Below are 24,805 nucleotides of genomic sequence, written 5' to 3'. Positions count from 1 at the left end.
TTAGTTGATTTTAATTAAAAAATAACTAACTGGACACTAAATGTCCACTTCAAAACAATAAAAGATCTAAAAATGGGAGGTGGGGAGATAGGGGAGTGGGGGGGAGATGGGAAGGGATGGGAAGGGGAAACAAAGGAGGAGGCAACAATGCTTGATAAGAAATGTACTCATGACCGGAAGTGGTGCTGTGGCTCAAGTGGTAGAGTGTTCGCCTTGAGCTGAAGAGCGCAGGGACAGCACCCAAGCCCAGAGTTCAAGCCCTATGACCAACAAAAGAAAAAGAAAAAGAAATGTATTCATTACCTTGCTCATGTAATTGTAACCCCTGTGTATGGTATTTTCACAATAAAAGAAAAAGATCTAAAAATGAAATGTACATGCCCTTTATTTTGAAGCAATGAAGCAAAAATAGTTGAGATTTTAATGACTTCAATAATCAGGAGATGTATTTGCAGCGCTGAGTCTAATACAGGTTCCTTCAATCCTGTCTGTAGGGGAAGCAATGTGTCTACGTGATGGATTTTTCAGCTTTTGGCCCTGAAAATCCTGCATCCAAGGAAACCAGGCTGATGGGTCATGTCTCAGGTACAGAATACATCAATAGTAGGACGCTGAGTATCTTTCATCATCAGACAATCCTAAACAGAACACAAAAGATTAAAAAGATCCTCAGATTGAATTAATACTGGAGCTTAAAAAGGTCACCGTTGCTCCTCACTGCTTATAACGTCACTTATTAGATACCAATCTAGCCAGTCAATATTTACATCAGAGTGTAGGACAACAAAGAAGCAGAGTTTGGCCTCCACTTAGAACTCAACAACTTGTTATTAAGCCATTAATTTAACATAATCATATTTTGCTCCACAACTTAGGCAAATTATGATTTTTTTCATGCATTAGCATATGCACAGGTTTCTCTGAGCAGTGAGGAGTTAAGATGACAGGTTTTAGTGCCAAAGACAAGTGACTATTGTTTCCACTTGAATTTTCCAACAACCCTGAAAGAAATCTTTACTCAGGTCTGTGAGGCCAAAAGGAAATATATAATTATGTAATGGTATAATGCATCTGAGGCTCTACAGAACAAGGAAAAGTTACTTTCAGGCAGCAGAATAATACACCCTGTTTGGAATTCAAACGCTGATCTTCACACCAATCCTGCAAGCCCCTCCTCGTACTCTGTGATGCTCAGTGACATCAAATACTGTGACCAAATGCATACCACTACTTCATAAGACACCTGGTCTACAGCCTGCGGTCATTCCAGCCTATGACCAGAACAGAGTCTTTTAGAGAAAAAAAATACAGAATTTTAAACAAGTCATAAAAATTGATCATTTTGGTATGTCAACATGACATGGCTGTAAGCTCCTTCAGTTTCAAAGCTCATTAGCTAGTAAGCCTGTGGATGGACCCATACCATATCCTTAGTAAAGCTAAGGACTGTCCTGATTTTTCCTACTGCTTAGTTCTGTGGAGCAAGAACATTGCTTCATATGAATCACTCTGCAAAGACAAAAGAGCATTCTTGAGGAAGAGGTAACGCCTAGAAAAGCTGCCTCTGACCCACACATCCCACTCCTGAAATTGTTCTCTTCACGCTGAAATTACTTCTGACACTTTCCTGGAAAAGGAAGGAACACACTGGGCATGAAGCACACACAACAGTCACTCCCGTCTCAGAAGCAGCCATGGCCATCTGCCCACATGGCCTGGGCATTCACATTTCCTCTTCTTTCCCCAAATTAGGGCCATTATTGATCAGTGAAGCATTCCCAGTGGTTCTTGGTGGAGCACAAGAATTAAAGGAATGATCTAGAGCCAGATTCCTGGACCCGAGTCTTAGCTCGGGTCCACTTAATCTAGCTATTTCATCTCTGGGACTGATTTTCTTCCTTATAAAATAGACATGATGAAGGTCCCTTAGCATTGTGTAATTATCTGAATGATAATAAATGACTAAACAAGACCTAGTACATAGTAAGAGCTCTACAACTTTTATTTGTTCTTATTCTCCAGCCAAAGATGCATTGAATTCACAAAAATATTTACTCATGCTTGGGCACATGCTTGGAATCCTAGCTACTCAGAAGGCTGAGATCAGAGGATGGTAGTTGGAAACCAGACCAGGCAGGAAAGACCGTGAAACTCTTTTCTCCCATTAACCACCAAAAAGCTGGAAGTGAAGCTGTGGCTCAAGTGGTAGAGCTCTCGCCTTGAGCACAAAAGTGCCCAGACCCTGAGTTCAAGCACAATTATACGTGTGTGTACACACACACACACACACACACACACACACACACACACACACACACACACACACACACATTTCTATATATAAGAGCTTTAAAATACAATGTTGGTATTTAACACGATATTGTTAAATTTAGACAAGAATAAAGGACAGAAGAGGCAGGCCCAGCGACTGTGTTAGCACCTGCCACACATTCATCTCTGGTTTGGTTATTGACAGGCAATATCAGACACGTTATTTACTCCTGTGGACAGAAAAAAAATACTGATGCTCAGAGAGGTCGCCCCTGCTCTCAAACTTAACACATCTGCCTCGCTACCCCCAAAAGAGAGCTCACGCTCTTCCATCCCAGTATCTTCTGAGTTAAAGAATCACCTATTGCAACAATGAGAAGTACAAGTTGTCATGTCCAAAACAAGCTTTACAACGTCGGTGCGGGGGGGGGGGGGGGAAGGAGAAGGATTGGGATTGGGGGGGAGGGGGGAGGCTGGGAAGGGATGTGAAGGGTAAACCAAAGGAGGAGGGTGCAATGCTTGGTAAGAAATGTACGCATTATCCTGCCCAAGTAATTGTAAGCCCTCTGTACAGTATGTTCACAAATAAAATAAAATTAAATTTAAAAAAAAGAATCACTATGAAAATCATGGAGGGGCGGGTAGCAGCTCAGAAATGCAGGAGCAAGAATGAGGCTACTTCAAGAAGGAGGGAAGGATCAAACGGTAACTTCCCAGGGTGCCTCCCTGCCCACCTCAAGTTCAGGTGCATTCCTATAGTCATCCTGTGCCCATGGTACAGACTTCAGCAGCCCAGCGGGCACTCAAACCTGCAACTTTGCAACCCACATGCACACACACACTTCGTGGAGGTTTGCCTTTGTATCTCTCATATGGCTAAAAGATTTAAACGAGCCTTCCTCCCTACCATCTCCTTTCCAACCACCCACAACCCCCAGTTCCTGAAGGCCAAGGCAGACTCCATATCTTTAGGCTATTAGGAATAACAAAGAACAAACTAATTCCAGTAAGAGCAGATAGCATTTGGGTTTTCACGGACACTCTCCTGTGGAGCACAGTAGCTAGCTTCCTTTAGGGGCAGTGAACAGGACCTGGTGTGTTTGACTCTCTGCCTCAGATCCACTGAAGGGCTGGACCAAAACGCCACTTGGATCTGTTTCTTCCTCACTGAGCATACATACTGTTTGGAATAAATGCGCCAACCAGCAGGCTCTACTGTCACTGGTGCAAAGAAATTGAAGTGCACTGAAATTGATGGCTTTGTCAGAACACTTAGACCCCATCACATTCTCCATGGGCAACTGTAGTAAGCACTGCTCCTCACATAGACACCTGCAGTCCAGAACCTCTCCACTGTGCCCAATGATGGGAAGTTTTGTGTTTACCTGATACAGTTAGGCAGAAAGCATACATAATAATTCCCATGGTGCACTGGGAGTTTATAACCACCTGCTGAGGGCCGGCCCTCGGTAAATTCCTCTCAGCACAGCTCTGTCCAGCGGCTAATTCTTCTGTACAGCCTGAGCTTTCCGGAGAGGGTCAACTTCCCTATGCCCTGTGGACAGTACATCTATGTTCAGTTATGTCACAAATAAGACTAAGATGGTCAGTTTGCACAGATGGGTAGAGACCAAAGGCTGAATCTGATTTCGACGGCTAATGTGTCAAACTTAGAAAGCACAGACCCAGAATAGCCCCTCACACCTAGAAACAATCACTTTTCTGAGAATGATCACTTCAAATACTTCAAAGGCATATTTTGTGGAAATGGTTCCATAGAGTTTCTTTGTCATTGAAAATAAAATCTCAAATCATCTCTACTGAAAAGCCCAACTGTACTTAAGATGGCATACCTTACATTTCACTCATGTACAGGACAGTAAGCAGAGGTTGGTTGCCTTGGTGACTCACCAAAGATTCACATCTCTGCCAAAGGAGACATAAATTGCTTTCAATGGACTGTATGTATCATGGAGACATGGAGAAATTTAAATAAACTAGAGGGAAAATCAATTTTGCCATCCTGTTTGAAAACATGTCTTAGTGTGCGCAAAGGATTCCTTGTGATACTTTGTATTACTCAAGCTTCCTAAAGTGTTGACCGATGACTGACAAGCAAAAAGGCTTAAAGAAAACTTTTGAAATTTCAGTGACTTTTCTGTATGATTTTTTTCTGAACTCAAAACTCCATCATTGTACTCTAATTGCCTAAATGACTCTCTAATAAAGGCACAATAATGACTCTGTAATAATAGATATATTATATGCCTATAATAACAATAATAGACATATTGTTACTCAGATATACAGTATGTCTAGATATTATATAGACATATAATAGCTAATACTGTAATATCTAACTCATGAGATATATGTTAAAAAGGCAATGGTTTACTGATTCAGTCAAAATCCAGTTAATCCAAAAAAGAACTAGAAGGCCAGTATTTTTAAATCTGGTCTTCTTTTCTTAATGGAATATACTAATTCTCCAAGGGAGTTCCACACTTGTACAGAGTGTTCATAAACTGGGGTTTCTTAATCTGCTGAGAAGTCAGTTTACTAAAGGGGGCATGCCATGTGAGAAAGAATAAATGGACTCATGTTAACAGAAAGCAGGAAAGTTCCTGGCATCCAAATAAACCACCAAGGTAGACAGGACTTATATAGGACTAAGTCTTATATAGGAAAAAGTCCTGTATCCACCTCAAAGTGTATCTCATTTATATTGCTGGCAATTAGGGTTGTTCAAAAGAAGAAGAAGGAGGAGGAGGAGGAGGAGGAGGAGGAGGAGAAGGAGGAGGAGGAGGAGGAGGAGGAGGAGGAGGAGGAGGAGGAGGAGGAGGAGGAAGAAGAGGAGGAAGAGGAAGAGGAAGAGGAAGAAGAAGAGGAAGAGGAAGAAGAAGAGGAAGAAGAAGAGGAAGAAGAAGAGGAAGAAGAGGAGGAAGAAGAGGAAGAAGAAGAGGAAGAAGAAGAGGAAGAAGAAGAGGAGGAAGAAGAGGAGGAAGAAGAAGAAGAAGAAGAAGAAGAAGAAGAAGAAGAAGAAGAAGAAGAAGAAGAAGAAGAAGAAGAAGAAGAAGAAGAAGAAGAAGAAGAAACCAGATGCTGTAATTCTAGCAAATCAAGGGACTAGGATTTGAGGATCATGGTTTGAAGCAAAGCCATGCCTATGACACTCATTTTCAATTCACCAACAAAAAGCCAGAAGTGGAGCTTGTGGCTCAAGTGGTAGAGCACCCGCACTGAGAAACCAAGCTAAGGGACAGTATTGGTATCAAAAAAAAGGAAAAGAATATTCATTGAAGAAAAGAACAGAATATTCATTGAAGGAAACATCCATCAATATGTTGATATATTTTCTTCCAATTTATTTATATGATTCGTTACACAATTTGAAAAACATCCCATATACATTTAGACCTATTTCCCTGAATTTAATAATGATATTATTAAGTGATCTTCATAATAGCACTCTCATCATTAAGATCTTCAAAGGCCATGCAATGTGTTTGACAGGTTGGAAATATTATTATTTACTTTCTCAATCTTGCCCCCTTAGAAAACTGATGTCTTCCATGAATGCTACTCATTCATTGCAAGATTAAATAAGCAGGGGACTGGGGGAAAGGCCAGACAGAGGACTACTTGAAAGAGAAATATTGCATTGAAAGAAATGTCACAGTCAATTGTGGTGGTACACATCTCTAATCCCAGCCACTCAGAAAAATCACAGTTTGGAGGCAACCTAGAAGAAAACCAATAAGACCCATCTAAAGAAGCAGGTAAGCTGTGGTAGTTCACACCTGTAATTCGGTTACACAGGAGAGAGAGGCAAGGAGCAGGCACTGTGTAAAAACTAATTAAAGCCAAGAAAACAAGAAGGTAGAGGCATGGCTCAAGTGGAAAAGTAACCTGGCTGGCAAGAATGGGGCCCTGAATCCAAACCCCAATACTGCAAAAGGGAAAGAAAGTCAGTCAAGAGAGGATGTAGATAAATGTGCAGTTGACAAATGTTATATTTTTGAAATTCTTAACTTATTTTTAAGATTGAACAAAAATATTGACTACATCAGGATGCTGGCTATGTTTCCCTTAATTTGTTATTATTTTTACTTTTTCCCAAACCATTCATAATAAGACAAATCTGTTTTAATAAAGAAAATAAATACCATAGTTTATGAAGATTGGTGTGTGTGTGTGTGCGCGCGCACACGCACGTGCACCAGTCCTGAGGCTTGAACTCAGGGCCTGGGTGCGTCCCTGAGCTTGTATCGCTAGGAAGGGTAACTCTTTACCACTTAAGCCGAAGCTCCAATTTTGGCTTTTTTTGTTGTAGTTGTTAGTTGTGGGGCTTGAACTCCAGGCTGGGCTCTGTCTCTCAGCTCTTCAGCTCAAGGCTAGCGCTCTACCACTTGAGCCACAGAGGCAATTTCCAGTTTCTCAGGGTTAATTGGAGATAAGAGTCTCATGGGGACTTCCCTGCCCAGGCTGGCTTTGAATCACAATCATCAAATCTCAGCCTCCTGAGTAGCTAGGATTACAGGCATGAACCACCGGTGCCCAGCCAGTTTTGGCTTTTTGAGGTGTAGTATACTGGAGATAAGAGCCTCCTGGACTTTCCTGCCTGTGCTTATTTCACACTGCAATCCTCAGATCCCAGCTTCTTGAATAGCTAGGATTAAGGCGGGGTTACTGACATCTGACTGAACGTGTCTTTTGAAGCACATCTGACTCTGATTTCCATCTGTCAGTTCTTTGCTGTGAATCCAGACAAATCAATTGACCTCCCTAATCTTTATTTTTTTAACATCTGTGAAAGCTGATTACCAATATCTACTGTGCAGAAAAATATACCTACCTGATACTTTTTTTGCAATAATTACATGGGATACTATAAATCATAGCATTCCCTAAATACACAATATCATTACAACCAATGATTTAAATACAGGGGTAAGTAAAGACAAGGGAAAAAAAGATAACTACAGTTGCTCTCGCTCCCTAGCCACCCAAGTATAATTTAGCAAGCCACATTTAAAGGATGCTGAGGAAGGAAAAAAGAACGGGGGTGGTGTGGAGAAGGGGGAACTTCAGAAGGAAAAGAACAGAAAACTGCTGACAGATCTTTTATAATGATCATTTAAGCCAAAAGTAAAATTCCCTCTCTGTGGTGCTGCTTAAAACTCATGAGGATCAGGTACAAAGAGCCCCTGATCTCTGGATATCGTCTCCTCAGCTAATTACATGACAGCAAAAGACAGTTGTTGGGTGTTTCCCAATTTGGCCATGTGCCTCTTCTCTGCATTTCTTTATCATACTATGCCAAGGTACTAAGTACTTTGCTTAAAATTGCTTACATATTGTCAATGATAAAATCCATCCACTTTACATATACCAGATTTTAAAAATCACTTGACTCTCCAGGTAGAACACCTCTTATGCAAATTAAAAATGAAGCTTATCAGAACCATGATTACATTCCTGTAGTCTGAAACATGGATTGCTTGTGTGTGTCACAAAATGTAAACTCAATTAGCTCATTAAGCATATTTTAATGTATTAGATTATTTTGATATCTCCAATATCAGATTTTGTGAAGGATACCAAAAGCTCATTACTTTTTTTTTTTGGAACTAAGAATATGGAGTCAAATGACATTATCAAAAATCATTATATAAAAGTCTTTAAAATTCTCCAATCCTTCAACTTTAGATTTCAATTTGCTTTCAAGTTCATACAATTCCTCTCTTTTGGTTCCAACTATTTTGATTTTAGCTTATTAAATGCATTTTTAGTGAACATTTTCCCTAAATTTCTTGGAGCTTGTACTTGGTTTTACACAAGGAAGATCTCTGAACAAGACATCTCTAGTCTCACTGCTATGCCTGGACCCAAATTATGGCTGACAGAATTCACCAAAGAAAGTTAATATGTGGGTAATGCCCACAGGCTCACAATGGGAGCTGTTTCTCTAGTCTGGGGCTTCTTAGTTTCCTTGTCTGCAGGCAGAGATGTTGGAATGAATATATTTTGGCCACATACTGGTCCTCTCTGATATTCCATGTAACCTTGGTATTCTGGAGATGCAGGAGGGTTTTGTTACCATGGTGAATTAAGACAAGCTATATCCTGTATTCTCTACATGAAACTCCTGGTGTGAATCAGCCAGGAGATCCTAAAGCAGACCATTGTAATTCCCTATCCATTCTGATTTCTCAAGTTCACATGAACATGCAACTGCTCTGTGGTCATTCTAGAACCCATAATACTGTACCACACTAGAGAAACTCTCTCTTACATTTGCTAGCTTCCCTTCTAGCACCAAAACAACCTGATACCATCTTGATCAAGAAAGAGTAGTAAAATATACCCTGATTTCGTAACAGTTATAAAATATACACAGCTCCTAAGACAGTTATGTTAGAAAGCCTTAGAAAAACACTTATACCTGAAAGCTTACCTACGGAAACAAATAAACACAAGATTACTAGAAATCCTTCTTGAACATGATTAATATTAAGTATCTTGGGCACCATTCTGAATTTTCAGATGAGAAAGAGCTGCCTAACTGCAGTTGAGAGCCAAGTGAAGAAAATGAAATTGGCGGGGCTGAGAAGGTAGCTCTGTGGTAGAGATGCTTGCCTTGCATGCATGAGGCCCTGAGTTCAATTCCCAGCATCACATAAGCAGAAAAAGCCAGAAGTGGCATTGTGGCTCAAGTTGCAGAGCACTAGCCTTGAGCTAAAGAGATGAGGGACAACACCCAGGCCAGAAAAAAAAGAAAGAAAATGAAATAGACATGAAATGACTTGCCATTACAGCCTTCATTTCCAACATGAGCTTTAACAAGGAATCTTTGCACTGTGGTGTCAGGGATTTCTCTTGTGCTCAAACCATTTGGATCTTTTGCATAATATATAAAATGTGGGATCAGAAAAAAATGTAATAGATGCTTCTAATTTTTAAATCGCTGTGTTGATAAGGTTGACATACTCTAGTGCTGAAGAGTAAGTAGAAAGGGTCAAAAAAGGCCAGTGTGCATGCATTCTCCAGCACTTAGACAAAGCTGCAGACAGAAATGATGCAGAATCACACTGGAGACAAAGGTCAAAGGAAATCACAAGGAAATTACTTTTCAGTTCAATTATAATTAGCCGCTATCCCATCCTTACATGACTAAGAGTATGTGCTGGTTTGGAGGGCTGGTTAATGGCTTGTCTAACGTCAAGACAAAAAACAAAACACTGTCAAGACCCTGAGTTTCATTTTTCTCTCTTTATTTTTTTTCTTAAAATGAACCTTAGCATTTGCCTTAGCTAGAGAGATAGGAGTCCAGTCCTGACTCTTTCCATTCATGGTTGCCTTTGCTTGGCAAATCCTTTGATACCATTAAGTCTGTCATGTCTTCTATGGGAACCCGATAGGGTGTTGATGATCCAGGGCCTGGGGTGAAGGAGAGAAGGGTGCACACTCATGTTTCTGCACACTTCAGTAAGTGTGTGCTGGAAGAGGAGAACTCCCCCTCTGTATAGTTCAGGCCTGTATACCCTGAGGACAATGGGGTATTGGTGATTGGTTCTCCTCCACCCTTCTTCCCCCCTGGTGTAGATGTCCACCAGCTCTGGCCACTCCCGACCCTACTCCTGCCTTTCCCAGGATACGGCATTGATGCTAGAGCTAAAAGTACTTGAATACTAACGCTGGACCAGCCGCTGTGCTCACCTTCCCCCGTGCGTGGTCTCATGGACACTGCACGGGGGCCCACAGAGTTGACATTGGTCTAGAGAATGAGTGTGCGGCACAGGAGGTGGGCTCCCAGACGGGCTCGGCCTCACATCATATCCTTGCTCATGACAGGGTACTAGCACTGGCACGAGGGCCATCCTCACAGACTCTTCTGCTCCAGGCAAGCAGTCTCACCTTGCCCTCAGAAGCTTCTCTCTGCTCTGACGTCCTGCCCCAGCGATACCTGTGCTCATTCCCTTCTACATGGGTGCAGGTTAAATTGCAGATAGTAAGGGGTTTCCATCATGTCATTTCTGCACATAATTATGGGGTACTTTAACCATACACATACTTTGCATTTCCTTTGAAATTATGTACCAGGGTGGATGCTATCTTGACTGTAAATAGGCTCTCACATGTACATTTTTAGATTCTTTGCCATGAAAGAAAGATAGGATGATAGATGATAGAAACATAGATTTTATATATATATATGTATATATATATATATATAATGTATATGTGTGTACGTGTGTACGTATAAAATAAAGTTATAACTTGATCCTGCTAAAACTTACTTTTGACCTAAGGAAATACAGGGATTATCTATAATTTGAATAATTATACATTTTAATGGATATGTTATAGTGATTCTCATCAAAACAAAGTTTAGGTATAATGCCTTCTGTGTATGTCTGAAACATGCAAATGCATGTACTAATTATGAAGTAACTACTTCAACAAAATCATGAGCATATTCTGATTTTTCCTTTTAGGAGTAATAGTTAATATTTTCCTATAATGTTATTTCTATGCACGTTTTCTCAGAACATTTTATTTTATCAATACGGAAAAAAAACACACTTAAATTCCTATAAGTAAAAATGGGAAAAAAATCACAAAGTTGTTTAAAATAAAGATGACTAAAGTTTGTGTGTTTAACTCTGTCTCTCTTTATGCATAGATGAAAGAAATTGTCTTGTATCGAGAAGATTATTCTGCAATTGTGTCTTGTTCCTTAAAAAATGTATGATCTGAGACAAAGCAAAACCCAAGATCAAAACATAGCTTCATCAACAGAAAGTTATTACTTTTGCAGTAGAGTTGAGATTGGGAGAAGCCCTTTGCAGACCGCCCCATTAATCTCACAACGGCACTGAAATATCCGAGTGTGCCAGGCTCAGTGGCTCATGCCCATAATCCTTGCTACTCAGGAAGCTAAGATCTGAAGATTGAAGCCCAAAACCAATCTTTGCCAGAAACTCCATGAGACTCTCATCCCAATTACCCATCAAAAAGCCAGAAGTGGTGGGATGGTTAAGTGGTAGAGCACCAGCCTTTAACAAAAAAAACCTACGGGATAGAGCTCAGGCCCTGAGTCCTAGCCCCCCCCCCACACACACACTTATATACGGGTGATCCTTCTAACTGAAAACTACCTGTTCTGTCCATGGTTAAATTAGCACCTAGTTCTGGATATTACAAAACATCTCCAAACATCTTCCTTGGTTCGTAGTAGTGGCAGCAATAGCAGCAGCAGACCTTGGTGACTGCAACGTGTCAGCCCAGCCCAGCTCCTCTACGTGTGCGGTGCTGTGTGCAGCCCATCTTGGCCCGACATTGCCTTTAGAACGCCCACTTTCTGTCAAGTGAGTTGCTTTTCTGTTTTATTAGACACAGACTTAGGAAAATGCTTGTTTTTTTATGGCTTCAGAAATCCTGTGTGCATACGTTAGGTGTCAGATTTGTGTATTTGTCTAACAAGCTCCAAGAAGAAAGTATGATCCTAGGTGATTTTTGTGAGAATGGCAATGCGGGAATTTTTTCCTGGGATATGAGGAAGGGATGGCTAAAGCCACCTCATCTTCCAGACTGTTTAGTCAGGATGAGAGCGATGCTCCCAGGCCTGGTAAGCTCCTTACACAAGGATTTTGTCTTACTTGATGCTGTATTCCAAGCAGCAACTATATAATCAATTAGTGTTTAATTGTTTGGAGCTAAAATTCTTTGTAGTTACCCCATGATCACATGAAAGGCTCTCATGGTACCTCTGGGAATTACTCTGACAACTTGGTATTAAGTACATTCCTATCAAATGAAATCTTCCAAGGTCTTAGTTTTGTGAAAGGAGTAAACTACTTAAAGCTAGGTCTTCAAGATTTTCTTAATACCAATAACTTATAGTAACTCCAAATGTGCATTGACAGATTTTAGCTTACTTTCCATTTCCTATTAACTCAACATCTTCTTGTGACAGTCATTACATCTTGCTAAAATAAGTGGACTGGCTAATGGCTAATAAACTACCAATGTAATTTCAAATTCACCTGCGAAACAGGAATACCCTGAGAAATAGCCTTGGAATTTCTAGAACTTAGAGCAAGAATGGAACTGAATCCCCACTTGAAAAAGGTAAACTAAGGAGAGCCAAAGGCTTGAGGGCTGAATAGACCAGAACTGGGGGTGGGATGGGTCAGAATTCCTATGCAGTAAAAACCAAGCTTCATTGAAAACAATCAAGAGGGTTCTATTTGGTTTGTCTTTAAGGTTTGTCATGAAATCTTTCTCAGAATACAGACATTTTGATAAATTCGCAACTGTATTAAAAAGGATTTGTTTACTGATATCAGCAAGCTTTGGAGAGAATCATACAGTTTCAATTAAAAGTCTAGTTTAGAGAATGAATACATGCAACTTGAAGCTTTCTTAGATGATATAGGGCTTTATATTTACGACTCAGTGATTGATGGTTGATTTTGCAATGTTGCCACTAAGTAGCCTACAGCAATGTCTTAGCTAGGAGGACCACATTGTTTGAATCAAGGAGATTAAATGAAAATATGTAATGGAATGACTCGTACCATATGCAAAGAAAGCTCTTGCAACAAAGGTAGCCAAATACTGCTAATGCCCGCTCAGTTCTTACAAGCCTGAATTACCTCAACTCACTGCTTCTCCAAGAGGATTATGGGTATAGCATTTTTGAAAGGAAGTACGATTTGGAGAACATGTATCATTTCAGAGGCCTTTTTATAGAAACCTAAATATAAATGCTATAGGATATTTTGTAACAGATACATAATGATAGAGTTGGAGAACTGAACTTCAGAAGGGCCAAGATGAATTGTGGTATTGCACGGTAATAGCCACAGAAATGATTATGAATCAACGAGCTTTCAAAGGCACTCCCTGTAGGGATTTCACAAATGAAAATAAAATATGATCTTTAGCTACAACTGCTGGACCACCATGGTATACTAGGCCAAAGTCTCTGTGGTAAATGTCTTCATGGTGGAGCTTTCAAGAGGTATGCTCTAAAAGTCATTTCAATCAGAGCTTTGTACTAATCTAAAGCAACTTTATGAGAGTATTTAAACAATGAGACCATTTTTATTAAATTTCTTATATATTTCCATACCCACTACCTGACCACAAAACCTCAGATATATAAAATATGTAATAACGATTAGTTTCATTGTACTGAAATCTCTCTGGTGGCAACTACCAATCCTGATATTTCTTCAAGTGAGATGCGGACATTTATCTTTCTACTGAGAACTCACTAAATTACATGACCATAGCATCTTTGAACCATAGCCACGTGGCATAGACGATTCATGTCAACACTAAAGCATAATAGATGATAAGAATTCATAAAGTCTGCAAGTGATTTGCAAAACAAAGCATCTGAGAAACTTCAGTGACCTTCAGCTTAGTCTAGTGGTCTGAAACTGGTTCAGATTATGAAGATTTCAAAGTTGAGGGACACTTTACATGTATCACTTTAGATTTAAACATTAAAAATATATGCCGGGTGTTGATGGCTCATATCTGTAATCCTAGCTCCTCAATAGGCTGAAAGCTGAGGATTGCAGTTTGAAGCGAGCCTAAGAAAGAAAGTCTGTGAGACTGTTATCTCCAAGTAAGCACCTGAAAACTGGAAGTGAATCTATGGCTCAGTGGTCGAGCACAAACTTGTCTTGAGCAAAAAAGCTCAGGAATAGAGCTCAGGCCCTGAGTTCAAGCACCATACCTGGCTAAGAAAAAGCAAAGGAAATAAATTATGTTAGTCTAAATCCACACTGAGTCTTCAGGATTGTTCAAACAAACATTGTATAGCATTTTACCCCCAAACTACCCTGAAGTGTTCCTAGTTCTAGTTATTATTTTCTGACAACAGGTCTAGATTTATTCCTTATATTTTGAAATCTGTCCATTGAGTCATCTGTTGTTACCATGCTTTGTCATTCCCAAGAAAATGCTTGCAAATGAAAGAATTGAGCAGAAAAATGAATGTGTACAGATACACAGTTGAGGTTTTCTAGGCTTATTTTTTTTTCCAAAATGGCACCCAGACTTCATGGCAGAAGTCACTCATACTGATTAATAAAGGAGACAGTCTATTCTGGTTGGCATCTCCAATTGTAATTGCACGGAGAGCAGATAGACATTTCTCTGGGCTGTTGGGTCTGGTTTAGTCCTCATTTAATTATTTTTTGCCAAAAAGTTTTCCCACTTGATATAAAAAAGTCTACTAATTCTGTTCAGAGAAGCTAACTCACTTCATTATCAACAAGCAACATTACATTGATTAAAGATATCAGCACAAATGAAAAGGGAGACTGCAAATGTATACATAGATATTATGTATGTCATATATATTTTATATGTTACATATACATTATATATTACATATACAATGTATGTGCTGTACATATATAATGATATATAGTCTAGTATAGTATATCATTATATTTTATATTATATTTTATATTATATATTTTAAAATATACTGTTCATATTAATTATATAAAATTTAATATATTACAAGTAATGTATTGTGTGTAATATAGTACATTATATATAATATAATATGTTATATTATATATAACATATATAATATTATATATAGTATATATAATATGATACATATAATATAATATAATGTATTATATAACGTAATATACATTATAAAATATATAACATGTAGTTGGGTTATATGTGATGTATAATACATGTAATGTTCGTGTATATTATGCATGTATAGTGTGTATTATATGTGTGATGTATATTTATAACATATATGCATTATATAGTAGTTCCATGGTGAACAACTCTCAATTGTCCTTTTCCATTAATCCAATGATTTTAAAATAACGATACTCTTCTCTGTCTGCCTTCTCCATTTGCCAAGCATTTTAACTCCACTCCACACTCTTAAATCTCATTCATCACCATTCCAAACCTAAGGCAAAATGAATAAAGAAAAAGTGATTATAACGCAGTTGCTTTGTAGAGGAACCAAAGTCAGGAGAAAGTAGAAGGTCACTCTGTTAATCCTGCAAGAAGGCAAGCCCAGTTTCTTGCAGGCATTTCCTGAGTGTGGTGCCAGGGTGCATATCACCACAGTGACTCCTCATCAAGCAGTGCTTTCTCCGAGAAGTATTACTCTACAGCAGTAACAATGCTCTCCGTATTGCTATTGTAAGAACTAGGAAACTGGACCAGTATGAGCTCTTAAATGTCACTGAGACCTGGGAAACTGCACCATTAAAGCCCAGAGTGCAAGTCTGAGGCAATTTTCCCATGAAAATAAAGAAATCTCACTGGGCTCAAAAGTTCCCAAAGTCAGGAACCAAAATCCCAATGGAAAAAGAGCAACTTCGCCTTTCTTGCAAAAAACAACCATTAATCAAGGCACAAATTGTATCAAATAGGTTCCTACAGGGTTTAATTAAAGCTTGGCTTATAATGTGGAGGGGGGAGGAGGGCTGTGGACGGGGAGAATTATGAAAAATTACACATGCCCAGGTGTGCTTTTGTTTATTTTGCATTACTTGTAGTTATTTGCCCTTTTTATTCAATAGCTGCATTTTGGATGAGATTAGCTCCAATAGGGATTGCTTCAGTGAAAGACTTAAGTTGGAATCCTATTTATTTCCCGCCTATTTGTTACTAAGCTAGCATGAAAAGGAATAACATCCATTAATTATTTGGATATTTGTCTCCTAAAAAACAAACACACAAGAAACCATCTTCCATGTTAATAGGTTTAGTTGGATTTATAACCTAAATGAAAACTAAAAAAGGCACACATAGTTAGTTTCAGCTCAGTCAAGAGAAGAGGCAGAAACAGATGTTGTAGGAGATAAGCAAAGAAGATTCTGCAAAAATACATTTGGGAGCATTTTAAAATCCCAGTGAAAAGGAATGATCACGTGAAGAGTTTTTCTATTTTGTCTTCTCTTTCTTTCAAAGGTTCTAGGCTCTTTCCATTACCTCAAATATCAAATCTCAAATCAAAATATTCCCTTATATAAATCTAGGAGATTGGTGACGGTCACAGAAGAGATTACAGTGATGTTGTTAATTAGTTCAGCTCATTGGAATGACGCAGGTACTGTAAATGCAGACAAGTAACTTCCCCTATCAACACCATGACTCATGGAGATGAAAATGGATTTTCCAGGCCTTTAACCCTCTCCCAGCCTTTATTTTATTAGCACAGAGTCAACCACATGTAGCAGAAGGTAGCTGACAACAGGAGCCGCGAAGCCTGACTTTCTGGAGATGCTCTGCCTTAGCTCTAGATTGCAATTGCAGTGTAGCAATTGTGTTCTCTTTGAATTCAATCCTCCTCAGAAGCTCAGAACCAAAAGTTAATTCTTCCTTTTTATTTAGAGCAGTCATGATTAAGTAGCAATCTTTCCTCTTGGGGAAAAGAAAAGCAACTCCAGGGACATCAAAATGCATAGGTTATTAACTACATCTTAAAACACTATTCCTTTATTATCCTGAAGTAGTTGTACAAAGGAATTACTGTTCAATAAATGAATACAATGCTTGTTGATTGAGATCACCCTCACGATTGTTCTCCTTTATCTCTCCCAACTCCACCCCTCCCAACTTTTCTATTTTCATAGGATACACACTGAATATTATGACTGCACTCCCTCCCTTCCTCCCTTCGTTCCTTTCCCCACACACCTTTCAAGTACTGGTTTCCTGGTATTCACTTTGCTAGACTGTGAGTTAGTTTTTCTAAGGAATTACATCATTTGATTTCTCCCCTGCAAATGCCATAGTTCCATCAATCCACTTGTGGGTGTACTTGCATACAACCCTATATGCATTTACTTGTACATTTATAATTTATACTTTTAAAATTCATCCTAAACCAAAAGAGCCAATGCATCACAAAGTGAACTACTCAACTAAAAGAATAATACAGAGAAGGAGAAAATTTTGTCCCACACGAATGCATGAATACTTGGCCAAATGGCATTAATGAGGGCAAAACTGAACGTGCACTTCTGTTCCAAGTCCTAATCTTATAGCATGTCTAGAAAACAGATCAACAGGAAATATAGTGTGGAGATTTTAAGCCCATATCCTACAATTGGAGCCCACTGAGTCACAGCACTAATACCTGAGACTGAATTAACAGGATACCCAGGAAATGAATCATCTAACGTTTGCTAGCTAAAGTTAGCTATATTTTTGAAATGTAATGATTGAGGCACTGTTTATTTTCTGATTTTTTTATTGGAGAATTATTCCTCTGTTATCCTGGTTGATAGAAAGGTAGAAAGCAATAATCCTATTTCCCTACTTTCTTTCCTTTTCTACCAGACAAACTTTGTTCCTATTAAGTAGCTATTGTGCGTGGAGCTAGTACCAGAGAATGAGACAACCAGAAAGCGATGTAATTGGGCATCTCCTCTCAGTGTTTACAGTTGGGTCACCAAACCACGGATGATGTTATTCCTAAATCTGGCTACTTTGCTGAAATATCCTGTTCAAAGATAACAATAATAAACAAAATACATTCTTTCCTACCAGAACATGTTTCTAAAGATTAAGCCATTTACTTAAATCATTACGCTTCATCCTGAGTTGGCTTAAAACCCTTGGCTTGGTAATAAAGTGCCATCATGCATTTCCTCCGGGGAAGGAAAGATTGGTCCCACAAGCTGGCCCCTGGATGGTTCCCACCTCACTGGCCTCAGTGGCTGGGTCTCTGCCATGTTTCCTACCCCTGGGTCCTAAGACATGAATTTGCATTGTGAATGAGCTGGAATGCGGACTAAATACAAATGAGCTTCTTCCCGTGTGTGCACTGTACAGGAATCACTTCAGGTAACATGTTCCAAGCTGAATTAAATTACTTGCGAGCTTGTCTCTCCTTTCTGCCAAGTCTCCTCCTTTCCCGTACTCTCTTGATAATATGGCACGTGGATTGTTCACATGTAGAGCACAAGCAATGCTAAATTTTAAAAGAGAGTCTTTATAGAGCAGAATTCAAGTGTCTGCTTTATTATATGTTCGTTTGGTTCTTTACATCATAAACCAAACTTCCAAAGGGAACTGTAGGCTTCAAAATTCTACTTGACAATATGGAAGACAAAGAATAATCTAAACTAGCACCTCAATGCAGAAGGAGAATACAATCTATTTGAGAGGAAACAAGAACACAACAAGGAAATAGCAAAGTGTTCGTGTGATTATGATATTAAATCAAATGTGTGGAGATTTCTAAGTGGTGTCTCAAACTTCAGATGGAACTGGAATCCTGTTGTTTGCACCATTCCCCAAATCTATTTTCCTACAGTCTTCCTCTTCTCGGTTAATGTTTAACTTTTGGGAATTATTTTTTATGTCTCTTGCTTTTCTGAGATATCTGAGCTAAAAGCAACCCATAGAAAGGAAGGAAAGGATCTCAGATCTGAGCGCTTCTGAGAACTCTCGTTCTGACAGCACAGCCCAGTCTCCACCGAGTTTCCTCGGGTCACACTTTCAACCTCCTCTTCCTCCTCCCCCTCCCCCACTCCTCCCCCTCCTCCTTCTCTTCCTCCTCCTCCCCCTCCTCCTCCCTCTCCTCCTCCCCCTCCTCCCCCTCCCCCTCCACCTCCTCCCCCTTCTCTCCCTCCTCCTCCTCCCCCTCCTCCTGCTGTCTGGTCCTGACCCAGTGGCCAGAATGTAAACGAAAATCAGATGATGCCAGATCAGCTAATGCTGTTGTGTTCCACCAAGCAGACACAGGATCTACAGAACTGTTCCGGATATGAGCTCCTTCACGGTCCTGCTTCCTCTCCGAGGATGCTTTCCTCTATCAGGCTTTCCAGCCACTTATCTTCCCTGACATGTGTGGGTCCATCTAATTCCAGGATGGTGTAGCGCCTCCTCCTGGATGGGAGCTCTTGTGCACCTGGATTTCTCAACACCTTTTCAGCCTTTGGTCATAAATTACTGCTTTAGCAAATGCTTTTATGAGCACCCTCTCTGTTCTCTCTACTAGCCCTAACTCCCTTCTGTAATTCATTTTCCTTGCACTCATGTACCTCCAGTAGTTACAAAAGCACAAGTCACACAGAAGGTACCAAATAAATGGCCCCTATGGACAACATCACCTACAGGCTTTAAGGAAACCAAGCCTGCCTCTTTTCAAACATTTTCTGTATTCAGACCAGAAGACCAATTTATAAAATTTTCATCCGTATGATACAACTTTATCGGTACATTAAACTTCAAGTCCATTATGTCTGGTGACATCCCTGATTAGATTAGTTAGAAATGTTTTATTTCTGTAAATAAATTTGGTTTTATTTCTCAGGTACATATTTTGATTTTTGTATAATCTGATCTTGTAGGTACTGCATCAGTAAGGGATAATTACATTACTCTATTGAAACAAACAACCCCTAAATCTCAGGGCCTTCTTATATTAACAGTATATGTCAAATCTCTCTTTGGTAGATTTATCTCAGATGATGATACAAATGAGGCTTTCCTCATTTGGTGGCATACAGCTGTTAAGGTTGTCAACACAAGGTAGTATAAGTGAAATGTTTATAAAATCTCCATCTTCTCTTAGCAACTAGATGACACTAAGAAACTCTATGTTTAGTAAATGGATTATCTCTTCTGGCACTCGGGTGACATTTTTCACTGTAGTTTGATCAGTGACCAATTGTCACTTATCAGGAGCCAGACAAAATCAATAGGTGAAATTAAAGCAAAAAGCAGTCTTGACAATCTAGAATATGCATGTGGCAACATTTTTTATAACTTTAGCCTGAATAAGCCCTTTTTTAAAAGCAGTTATTGAAGTCCCAAAAATGAGACAGAAGAAAAACAGACCTGAGGAAGATTTAAAACCATATCCAGGGGAAAATTCATTCAAAATGAATCTTCTGAAATTGTCATCTCACAGGCTTGCCTATTGGCATGACATACGGCCTATGTACAAACAATATTAGCACAGACAAAACAAGGTCTCAAACCAAGCGTGTTTGGTGCTGAAAAATAAGACACCAAAGAATACCATAAATCTTATCCCATGAAAACTAAAAGCCTCAACTACCTGTTTCTAGGAACTTTAACAAAGTAATTACAGTTTCAACTAGAAAGTTTTGTTAATGTTTTATAAATCCTTGCTACTTTCCACTTCCAGATAGACAAACAAAATGCACCCAGTGTACTATGTGTGTGACTAACAGAGTTCAATGGTGCATGAATTCTCCTTCCAGCTCTGGGGTTGATTTTCTCCTCCAGCAAGGCAAAGCTGACGTTACTTCAGTGGCTGTGCAATGCTAATGGAGTCAGGTAACAGATGACATTTAGAAGTTGGTCTGGCACTCGTGGCTCAGCCATAACATTTGCCAAATGTCTCAAAACTCACCAACTTGCCAACGGCAAAGTGACTCTGCGACCATGACAGAACCAGGCAAGGAAAGACTACTTTATAATTTTCCCTGAGCCCAGACAAAAGCAGTCATCGGAACACCCACAAAATGCCAAGTACTTCATTTCTCAGCCTAAATCAGTGACTGCTACTTCTTTCCTAACTTTAACTTTATCTTTGTCCAAATCTTCCCCTTCTATAAATAAGATTTCTTCAAGGTTAAATTGCCCCTGTTTTCTGGTAGCACGCAATTTAGGCCAATATCTTTTTCTTTATTCCCTTTCATAAAACAGCCCAACTCCTATACTTACAGTGGGTTTCCTTCTATCTTCTCGCCAGATTGGTGGGTTTCCTGTGGCAAATTATCACCATCTTGGAAACCTGAAACAATGGAAACACATTCTTTCAAAACTGTAGAGGCTGATGGCTGCAGTGCGGGTCTGATGGTGGCTGAGCTTCCTTGGTGGGCTCTGAGAATCCACTCCTTACCTCTGCTACCTTCTCCCAGCTCTGGGAGCTTCTTTGCTTGTGACCTGTGACCATCCGGCTGCTGCCTGCCAGCCACAAGGCCTCCACTTCAGTGAGTCTGTCCTCTCTAGGGACATTAACTCTAGGGCCATTAACTCTAGGGCCAACACAGAATATCTAGAATGATCTGCTCATCTCAAGATGCTTTGTTTTTAAAAAGGTTAACAGTCACAGATTGGGGAGATTTGAGGAGAGGCCTGTCATTTGGGGGCTACTGCTTAATCCACTGTACTGAGAGACCCCGAGGCTCCCACGGTGTGTGTGAACTTCCTCACTGCAATAAGGAATGAGCCTTGCTTATTCGAATATAGGTATGAAAGACTTCAATGACCAAACTGGAAAAAAAAATAGCCCAGAAGAATGGAATCCATTTATCTACTTGCTCTGATAATGAACATTTTGGCTGTAACCTTCAACTAGCTAGGCTGATAATAAAACAATCTGTTTTCTTGATTGGAAGAGGGTTAAAGAATGGGCAAGAGAAAAAAGAAAATGTGAGAGTAGATGATTCAGTCTGAGAATTAATTACAATTAACCGCAGGTGAGGTAGCACAATCCTCATTGTAAACATAATAGGCCAGTATTTCTAACTCTCACCTGGGAAACTTAAAAAAACTCAGATATAATAGTTTCAACTCCAAATCAATTACAAAAGTCTCCTTGAGGTAGAGCTCAATATTCTTTTTTCTTCCCCAAGATTCTTATGCTTTAAAAAATCTCCCTGAGAAATTCAAGTCCTCTTCAGGAGTGAAGAACTGCAGCTAAAATGAAACATGAATACCAATACAAACCAGGAGCCTTATCCACTACTGATTTCATGATTTTAAAGAATATTCTAGAAACAGCGACATAGAAAATGTTTGATCGAACAACTTTAGCCACCATAATTTCGGGCTAAATGGCTCATAATTGCACATTTCAAATTCTGAACTGTAGAAAGTGCTGGCACAGTAAAACCCCACCAAGAATGTGGTAAAGTAGTGACCATCATTGCTTGTGCAGAAGAGACAGGTGCTTTCTTTTCTTTTAAATTTCAGGACTTCTTCTTCAATCCATTTTCAGTCAATGCATAGAAAACTGCCCCTTTTTAACATCCATAAGCATAAAGTCTTACATTACAGTGAACTTTTTGAGAGTACCTCTTCTGGCACAACTTGGGACTGTAAAATAATCTGAATCTTGCTGTTTTCCCCCCAATGAAACTCCCTTATGCCAGCTGGGTCTGCATGCCACTGAAAATGTGTTTTTTAATTTTTTCAATAAAGTAGAAAAAACAGTAGAACTGAGGTCTCTCCTGAGAATCTAGTTAACCCTCTACAGGAGCTTATTTTTGATTGATCAGGTTATTTTCTCCACTGCTGTCCCAGATGCACAACTGAATGATTTCAGGGATGTCCCTGCCAGACCTAGAATGATTTGCTGTTCCAGCCACAACTTCAGAGCAGAAGGATATTACTAACTCGAGTTTACCTTGCATCTATCTCCTGACATCGGTTGGTTCACTGGAAAAGCCTGCTCGACCACATCCTTTGGAGCCTGAAAGAACATATCTTCCTTGAAGCGATGAGGTCTGGAGAGATCAGACGAGGAAAAATTGATTTGAAATCCTGACTCCTATGTTAAAGTGTAAGCAACTATTTTCTATTCACAATAATAAAGTGACAATGCTGTTTGATCTCTTTGCCATACCAAAGAATGGAGGGTGAAGTCCCTGGGTTTGAATGTTGTTGTTTGTCCTTTGAATATTGCTTTACCTATCTGCCCCTAAATTTCCTTCCCTGTATGATGGAGATTCTATCACCAAATCACCTACTTCAGAAGACTGAGGACACTGGTGATACACAAATAGCACACAGCAGATACACTGCACCAAGTAGATGATGTGTACCAGTGTTACTGGATTGTCTGGCTCATGATCTTTAGAGTAATAGGCAGCTTACCTCAGACCAGTTCTCAGGGACTTTCTTCATGGAGAAAATCTCTTGTATTCCAAAATCTCAGCAACAAGCTGGTCCACTTTGACCTAATGGATATGCACCTAACCTGCTTTCTCTGTGCTTGGCTAGCTTTGTTAATTCAATCAACTGTTGTATGGGAAAACAAATTGAACCACTTATCAAAACATTCCCTGGTTTTCTAATGTTTTGCTATCAAGAAGGGACAGAGCCCAAGGGTAAGTAGTAAAGTTAATTACTTTCAGGATCATAGTAATAGTCAACAAGAGGGCTGGGCCGAAGGTGGTAGATGTGTGCTTACTACTTAGAGAGCAGTGGGAACACTGTGTACAATGTGTGGAATAAGGTAGGTTGTCGTTGTACAAAATATAACTAAAGCATGCGTACAAAACGCTCTTCATTTTAAGAGAAAGAATCTTGTTTTTATATTGTACATATAACCAAAATGAGAGCTACTGGATTTTGTTTTTTTGAGCTACTGGATTTTAATCTCACCTTTATCCATGTTGCTTGTTTTGATTTAAAATTTATTCCATTGTGCATAGATATTTTAAGATATTATATATAATTTCTGTTCATTAGCAAAGAATATAACTGGAATTTATAAATAATACATTGGAAGTAATGTGGGGTGTTGTTTATTACTGATTCTGGCAATTACTAGCTTAGTATGGATACTTAGTTCTTGTCTAGAATATGGAAATTATTTTTCAATTATTGCCTCAACTATGAGTTTCAATCTTTTTAAAAATGAAAATCAAAACTTGTAAGGACCCTCCTATAGTTTCCCAGCCTGATTTGTTAGCAGGAAGTAAATCTGTATTTTGGGTATTTGATTTATGATAATCTGTATCCTTTCAACTGTATAATAAAAATTTCAATTGTATAATTGGTATAACAAATTGTATAATTACCTGTATAATTAAGTTGTTGAATAAATCCCTTTCTGAATTTATTATACAATTTATAAAAAGGTATATAATTTAATTATACAAATAATTATAAATAATCCTTTTCTGGATTTATTAGACAATTTATCATTTCTATATAGCCATCTGCAGGTCTTTTAGCTATTTTTGACCTTAACAACTCTTTAACTTTCTCTGGTTCTCTGTCATCTATTTCAAGAATCCAGTTTCCCAGAGCCGACTGTTGAATTGTTGAAGCTGTAAAACCATCCCCACCCTGTCCGTGAGAATCCATCCTTAACAGGCCAAAATTGCATCAGTCTTAATTTATTGACACACACATGGCCAAACCATTTTCTCTCTGGTTTCATCTCTGTCTCTTTTGGCAATACAGGAGTCTCGTTTTCTTCTGCCCATAAAATATTTCATCTTGGATTAGTATTTCTCAGCTTATTAATACACTTCACATTTTTTTCCTGTTAGAATTCATGCCTAGGCTCAATTTCCCAAACTACCAATCTGTGCCTCCACGTCTGGAATATTTGTTTTCCAACTATTTTCAAAAACAGCATCAAGTTATTTTTATATGTTTACATTTCAGAGCATATTTCTCTTGAGATCTTAGAAAACATAAAGCTACTGATTACATAGGACAAAGAAAACAAAATATATTTTCATTTTTGTTGGTGGTGATGGTACTGGGGTTTGAACTCATGGCCTCACATTTGCTCTGTTGT

General features: G+C 39.1%; 1 long non-coding RNA gene across 1 annotated transcript; it reads right to left on the bottom strand.

Moving 5' to 3' along the window:
* Positions 1–397: 397 nt before the first annotated feature.
* On the bottom strand, positions 398–23,272 carry LOC138819216 (uncharacterized). The gene is made up of 4 exons (XR_011369369.1): positions 23,146–23,272; positions 22,676–22,775; positions 20,989–21,058; positions 398–638 (listed from the first exon to the last, which is right to left on the bottom strand). It is a non-coding gene; the product is annotated as an uncharacterized lncRNA (long non-coding RNA).
* Between the last annotated feature and the right edge of the window lie 1,533 nt (positions 23,273–24,805).

Source organism: Dipodomys merriami, unplaced genomic scaffold (genome assembly GCF_024711535.1).
Source record: "Dipodomys merriami isolate MVZ:Mamm:240054 unplaced genomic scaffold, mDipMer1.0.p SCAF_8, whole genome shotgun sequence".
NCBI lineage: Eukaryota > Metazoa > Chordata > Mammalia > Rodentia > Heteromyidae > Dipodomys > Dipodomys merriami.
Note: the sequence above shows the minus strand (reverse complement) of the source record. Positions and strands in the feature narration are given on the sequence as shown.